Source organism: Myotis myotis, unplaced genomic scaffold (assembly GCF_014108235.1).
Source record: "Myotis myotis isolate mMyoMyo1 unplaced genomic scaffold, mMyoMyo1.p scaffold_m19_p_5, whole genome shotgun sequence".
NCBI lineage: Eukaryota > Metazoa > Chordata > Mammalia > Chiroptera > Vespertilionidae > Myotis > Myotis myotis.
In genome coordinates this window covers 45,652,787-45,660,825 of record NW_023416357.1, presented here as the reverse complement: position 1 = coordinate 45,660,825, position 8,039 = coordinate 45,652,787, and positions in this window count along the sequence as shown.

The following is an 8,039-nucleotide window of genomic DNA, read 5'->3' as shown; positions in this document are numbered from 1 at the left end:
AAGAGCTAATATGCTAATTAGACCAAACAACAGAATGACCGTTAAGACATCCTTCCGAACTAAGCCGAGGCTGTGAGGGCCGGCCCGGGGCAGCCAGGTCTTCAAGGGCCGAGCCCCTTGCACGAATTTCATGCATTGGGCCTCTAGTATGAAAATAAGAATCCTGGATGGGTAGCTCAGTTGGTTAGAGTATCATCCCATACACCAAAAGATTGTGGGTTTTATTCTAGGCCAGGGCACATATCTAGGTTGTGGGTTTGATATCAGGCTGGAGTGCATACAAGGGGCAACCAATAGATGTTTCTCTCATATCAGTGTTTCTTTCCCTTTCTCTAAAAAGCAGTAAACATATATGACAATAAGAGCTGTAGACCACAAAAATATTCAGGTAGTAGAGTTAGATTAGTTTTCTGAAAATTCAGTCTTATGAATAATCTAAACCTCATTCAGAGATTTCTGTTAATGTGCCCCTGTTCTCTAATTCAAAGACAAAATAACTGATCTAATTATAAACCCAATGTAAAATAGCATTTATACTCTGGCAACTCCAAAACTCACTGAGTTTTTAGTAAGTATCACAAGCACCTTTTCAAAGAAGTGTAATTTAACCTATTAACACTTAGAAATTGGACATAGAAAACTATTGAGATATTTGTTGAATCCTTAGGCAATTAGTTTGACCTGCCATGAAGAATAGAAATAGTAGTAGAACTCAGGATAATTTTTGTGCTCCCAAGAAATGTGAAATTAACCCCTTGGCATTTCTGCCTCACAAGGTAGAGACCATAACTCCCTTTCTACTCCTAGAAAAATGTGAGAACTGATTGCATGTCAATAATAACATCAGGATATACAAGATAGAGCAAGACCAATACAGCTCCTGCTATCATGGAACCTGTGTTCTAGTGAAGACCAACTAACCAAAAAGTTAAGTAAGCATACCCAACCTCTAGTAAGGAACCTGAAGAAAACAGCATTATTTAAATGGAGTGGTCAGAGAAGGCCAGTCTGAAGCATGAGTTTAGAGGCAGAAGGATCAGCATATTCAAAGACCCAGAGACAGGAAAAGAGCTTGGAACTTGAAGTGGTCAAGAAATGCATAGGACACTAGCATAAAGAATATTCTAAGTGAGACAAAGAATGGTGTAAATTGGATAGAAAAACAAGCCAAATCATGCAGTGCTTTGAGCCAAAGAAAAGGCCAGCAGACTCATGCAAAAGGTCACTACACAATTGGAGCAGGTTTAGTAGTTTCTCTAAAGCTGCTATGTTGAGTACTGGGCCTGAACTCCACAGGGAAGGAAAGGCTAGAAGCTTCAGGATGGATTAAAACCCCATGTCACTTCTTACTCTGATCTTGGTGCTGAGGATGTTCTGAAGAAAGGCCAGACCCCTTGATCTTGGAGGTAAACACAACCTCTGACCCAGAAATCAAAAGCTGAAGGAGAAGGTAGAGTAGTTGTGGGTCCAGCTGTTGCCTCAGGCTAACAAAGCAGCACATCTGTGACAGTAGATTCTAGTATAAGTGAACAAAATGGCCATTGCCTCACCTCTGCCATCCACATTACACACACGATTCTCCTGTAGCCCACTCTACCCAGAACCTTCTAGGGAAAGGAATTCTAGGAAATGTAGGTCGGCCTAACCAAGTTGACACATTACTAGGTCATTGTGACCTCTAAGACCCTTCCACCTGGATCTGCTCCCAGCAACTCGAATTTAATGTTTCCCAAACTAAGCTCTTTATCTTCACTTCTAAACATGCTTCTATGTTTCCCTCTTTTTGTAAGTGACACAACTTTCCTTCTATGATCAAAATTTCTAATCCACTAAACTCTTCTTTCCTCATTTTCCTCTCTTGCTTCCACCAATCTGTAACTTAGGCTTATTTTTATTTCTGCAGTGCCCATTCCTGTTGTACGAATTCAAACTCACCAGGTGATTACACAAGCCCACATATTGATTTCATATTTAGCTTGATATAAGCCCCATTCTGGAACCCCAGAAGTACAACAGGGCATTCTCCCTATAAAGACACGGGGAGTGAGTTATGGTGGAGGAGCCAGCATGCTGATACCATTATTTAAACCAAGAAAAACACTGTAGACAAGATGAAAGATCTAATAAAAAGGTGTTCTTATTCCTGATCCTAAAACTTTAACAGCTGGGCTTTCCCATGTGGAATAATGTTACATAAATAACTCAGCCAGGAAACAGAGAGGCTGTGAAGAAGTCCAACAAAATGATAGATGATCTTGGATACTCTGAATATCACACCCAATGGAGTCAACAACAAAAATTTAAAAAGTGGTCTTGGAAGGTACTGGTGAGTTGGTGCTGGATATGACCAGCAGACTTTACAGTACCTGAGTTATGTATTACTAACTCTACAGAAGTATGCTTTGTATTTAAGCATATTAACACTGATCTACCCCACCGGGATTTTTTCTGCAGCATCCAAATTTGTCATTTTTTAACTAGTTGTGGAAATCTAGAGAAATTGGCTCTCAAAAAATAAACTTGTTGAAATTTTAAACCAAAATAACTCCATTCTTATATTTAATTTTTTCTTAAAGGGAACACATATCACTGAAGACATCTTATTTAGTATTTTGTCCACACAATCTAGGTGTAGCTCATGTTACATTTTCTATTCCCACTTCTTCCTTCCACTGAAGTATACATAGTCTGCAGTTACAGCACAAATGCCAGAGCTATGAGAAAATAGAGGAGTGAGGAACAGAACTGCAGTCTAAGAAAGCGAACTCAGCTCTCCTTGTAGAATAAGGAAGTGGTGAGAGGGAGCCACATCTGTGTTAATAGATACAAAACTTTGGGGCAAGTCTCATCTCCCTCAGCTTTGGGTTGGCCCCCACTTACATTTCTCAGCAGTTGCTTAAACGGACAAAGCACTCTTAGAGAATGAAGATTCATTTGTTTTTTTACAGACATTTCCTTGGCCATCCAGTGTGATTGGAATTTCTTCTTTGTGAAATGTACTCAGGAATCCACCTTGCCAGAGTTATGTGAGGGCTTTCAGTCTTTCCGAGAGTTACAGGAGACATCCTGTGATTATAGTAGTGGCTCCTCCAGCAGGAAGCATTCAGGGAGCACGTGGTTGCTGCTTAACCTGATCCTGAAATTACCCTTATCTATGAACATCATCAGCAAGAATCAACTCACCATTGGCTAATACCATGCAAAGGCAAATATCCACATCAACCTGAGAGTAGAGAAAGAGAAAACAATAAAAATAAATAAAACACACTGCGAGGTGTTTTAATTGCTTATCACTTCCCCCAACTCTCAGCCCTCCTGGTTTTACTCACTATGATGCAAGGCAATACACTATTGTAACTGCACTTACCTCTGACCACCCCAGCACAGTATGTCGCTAAGCAAGAGATATTTCTGTTTCCTGTTATTTATTCTTTGTTTTAAGAAACTATTGACCTCTAAGTAACAAGCCTTGTGCTTGAGGGATGGTGATAAAACTCCTTCAGAGTCATGTGGAAGACATATTTCCATGGCACCTTTCGTTTCATACTTAAAATGACTTAAAAATTTTCTCATTACAAAATTGAAATCTATGAATTACAGAAAATTTAGAAAACACAAGTACACAAAAAGAAGAAAATAAATGTTGCCAGTAATCCTACCAGCCCAAAATAACCATCATTAACTATTCATGTATAGATAGCCATGTAAAGATAAAACATGTAATTTATTTTTATAAAATAGTGCATGCTATTTTATGGCATCCCCCCTTAACAATATATCATGAACGTCTTTAAATGAATTATAAATTTTTGCTAATATAGCCTTTTAATATAATTGGAGAGTATTTCACTATAGAATACAACATAATATATTGAATGTATAGCCTGCCTTTGGAAATTATATTTTTCTACTTCAGAAATGATACATTTAAAAGAACAGCATGGCACAAATCACATCAGTGTCCACTAAGATTGATTTGTATCACACACATGCTTAAGTTAATTGCCTATCTAAGTTTGCACTTAGGTCTGCATGAGCAGGGTTTCTTTTTTGGGGCAAAAGAGTTGACTGCTTACTTCTATTTATTTCAAGCACACTTGGAAATAGCTCCCACTCCACCTCTACCCTTAAAAAGTTTAACATTCATTCTTGTCAACCTTTAATAGAGTAGGGCACAATTCATTTTAAGTCATTCCCTCCTCCACTACCATGAGTCTTCAAAGAAGTACCTGCCTGCATTAGGCTGGGGAATCCAGTTCTATTAAACATTGCAGTCCAGCAAGCAAAACAGAGTTGTTCCCCAGGTTAGGCAAAATAAGTTGGACATTGAGACATGAGAGAGGCAGAAGAGTAGCAGACAGATACTTAAAAAGTAAGCCCAGGATGTGGGCATGCCATACAACTGAGCAAATCACTGCTGGATGCAACAGCCTGAATGTCCTACAGTGATCTGTCTACTAACATCTTTGCTGCCACAGTTTTAGTCATTCCGGGTGCAGTGGAGCTGTAGCTCCATTTTAATAATGGAAGTTGTGGGGGATCAATTTATAGAAAATTTTAATAGAATTCATTTATTTGCTTATTCTACAAAATGGGATTATTTATGCAGCTATTAAATGTATGTGGGAGTATTGACATGGAAGGATGCACACAATATATTAAGTGATGAAATCATGTTATGAAATATGCACTGTGATCTCTTAGTTCAAAAAATCCTGTATATTGCCCTGGCCGGTTTGGCTCAGTGGATAGAGCGTTGGCCTGTAGACTGAAAGGTCCCAGGTTTGATCCCAGTCAAGGGCATATGCCCGGGTTGCGGGTTGGATCCCCAGTAGGGGGCGTGCAGGAGGCAGCTGATCAATGATTCTCTCTCATCATTGATATTTCTATCTCTCCCTCTCTCTTCCTCTCTGAAATCAATAAAAATATTTTTTTTAAAATCCTGTATATGCACACACGTGTCCACAAACACATATTTATATAAAAAGAAATATAAAAATACATACCAACATGCCAATGATGGCTTTCTCTATGAGGTATGAATAACTGATTTTTATTTCCTATTATTTTTTAAGTCTGTGTTTTTATGGTAAACATATATGATAAAATAAATGGCAAGTAAATGCATTTGAACTTTACACTCTACTTTTTTTTCATGCTTGATAGTTTCAGATCATTGGACTCCTGTTGCAACTTGCTTTATTGACTTTTTCCTCTTTGTTTCATTCCCATGAGAATATAAAATGTCTTTGTCATTTTGTCTCCAAATCTGTTGCTCTATCTTTCCTTTTCCCTACTTTTTCCCATACTCAATTTCTCAAGCTAGATGTTTCATATGAACTTCAAGTATTTAAGGGTGGTCACTCCTTATTTGCCTTTGGAAATCCAGGATGTGAACAGTATTTAGTAAACTTTCATCCATCATGTAAATTCTTAATTCTTTGAAGAGGCACAAATGGACTGAACTTACCCCCTAATGCCCTGACTTTAAGCACTTTCAACCATCAAGAAAAGTAAATCATTTAAGTTTAGAACTGACAAGAAACAGACTCAGTTATCTCCAACGTATATGCTAAAGAATGGCCTGCCAAGGGTTTTGTGTAAAGGCAAAAGATAATAAACTTAAAATGTATATGCTAGTCAATGAATGTTTCAAATATACAACAGAATGAGTGGTCCAAGTCCAGAAATAAATGCCTTGCATTGAATATAAAATTAATGCCAACTCAATGAGTTTATTTTCTGAGTGAAGAAACTCAATTCTCTACCTTAAATGAAATGAAATGTATCTATCTGATATTAGATGACACAAAAATATCAACTAAATAAAATTTCCTGATTATCTGGTTTATGACAATGATGACAAATGTAACTCCATCCATTTTACATGCCTTAAAAATAGTGGAGAATTTGATATTTATTGCATCTTTCAGTTATGTATATTTTGAGGCTTTTGAAAAAAAAATAAATCATTTGACAACTCTTAGTAAGAAAATACTAAGAATGATACTGTAGTAGTTATGTATGGCTTTGGACATTTAAAAATGTTGTCCTATAATCCTGTTAATTACTGAACCAGGTTAATATATGGCATTTGGAAGAGGGGTATTATGTATGAGTTGTGGCTAATAATTAAAATATTCTTTCTTACCTAATGATTTATTCTATCTTACTCACTAAGAGTTCTTAGCATATCAAAGGGATGTCTACATATCAACAATTAGATAAGGAATAGATGTGCCAATGAGGCATAATTTATTAGTTTTAGGATTGTTAATAAGCATAATTTATTGACTGAAAAACTTCAGGATTTAATTCCACTTTCCAAGTATGCCACTTCTTTACTACCTACCGGAACTCCATCGAAGGAACTGGGAAAGCATAATGATTGGTCACTTTTGATGGATTTTGGTGTGACCTGGCCATCAAAATATAAATGTATGCTCACTCAATACTGACTTTTCCCTCAGCAAAAAAAAAACAACCCATGCCAGTCTCATGGATTTCAAGAAGAAATAGACCTGCCTTCTGAGGAAGTTAGAGCCTTGACCTCAACTCTGGCACTTTCATGGAGATCATGTATGTTTGAGTGATGTGTAGTTGGCAAGTATTCTGGACTGGATGGACTCTTTTGGAGTGCCAGCCCAGCTTATGTTTCCTGCTTCTCGGGGAACAGCCCCATATGGGGCAGATTTTTCCAGGTGTGGGTGACACCTAGCCAATGTAGACCATCAGATTCTTCCCTCCAGGTGTTGGAGCGGCGTGAAGCTTGGAGTGAATGGAGTGAAGATGCATTAATGGCAGCATTCTGATGCACATTCATGAGAACCCTCAAAAAACTTGCCTACTTTTTTTTCTTTCTTTTAAATTTTTTCCTGCTTAAATTAGCTGCATTTTGTCCCTGTTGTTTGAAACTAAAATACTATATCTAGCACACTCCTTTTGGGAAACCGCCTGGGGTTCAAATACATACAGATTATTCAGAGACTCTCATAATTACATAGTATTAGTTTATATCCACGGGCTCATTGTCAAGTGCCCCTCTGAATAACAACCTCCAGGACAGGTGCCTGGCTGGCCGTTTCCCATCTTCTCACTAGGACCAAGGCAACTTGATGAAGTCAAGCAACAGCTAAGTGATTCTTTTAAACACTGGAAAATTCCACAAGACCTGACTCAAGTGGCATCTATTCTACTTATGACTAATCATAACTATACATCTTATTTCTAAAGCACCTTCCATACATTCAAGTCCTTGAATAAAGACAGAGTTTTTGTAAGATCCCTCAAAGTATCCAGATGTTTGTAGGCAAGTCATAGGTCATCTTCCTATAGTGAGAAACAACATGTGAAAGGGAATCAGAGGATGCTTATAATTCCTGCCAGCTTGCTTTGACAGTCCATCCACTCCTCCAAACAGCCTTTTGATTTAAGAGACTGGCAGAAACCATTTTATTCTGCTACGCCAAGCATTCATTACATTTGTGGTAATTAAGATCATAGCAATGGCTTAATTACTTGTGCTTTTATCCCATACTCCTGGGTGTTATGCCTAATTGAACTACATCTCGTAAGAAAAAAAAAAGGAGGGGAGGAAAAAGTATGAAGTTTTTTGATGGCTGCTTAAATTAAAGAGTAGTATAAAGAACCTAAATCACAGTTAACATTTGAGCATTCACAGTGCTGGGCACTTCCAATGCACTATTTCCTCATCCTAGAAACCACCCAATGAGATAGGTGCTGTTATTTTTTAATTTACAGATGAGTAATAAAGCTTAGAGAGATTTGGTAACCCATCCATGGTCATATAGAGTGAATGTGGCAGAGTCTGGACTGGAAAGCATTCAGTAGACCACCAAACCTGATCCTTAAGGTTTCTCAAATGACAGGAGGCAGAAAATGGTCAGTTCTTTAGGCTCCCAGTTGAGTAGCAATTCTTTGGATTCCTCCTGAGACTTCATTTGAATAAAGGGCTTCACTCTTAGATAATGTTTGAAAACCACTAATCTAATCCACTCCTCTCATTTGACCTGAGAGCC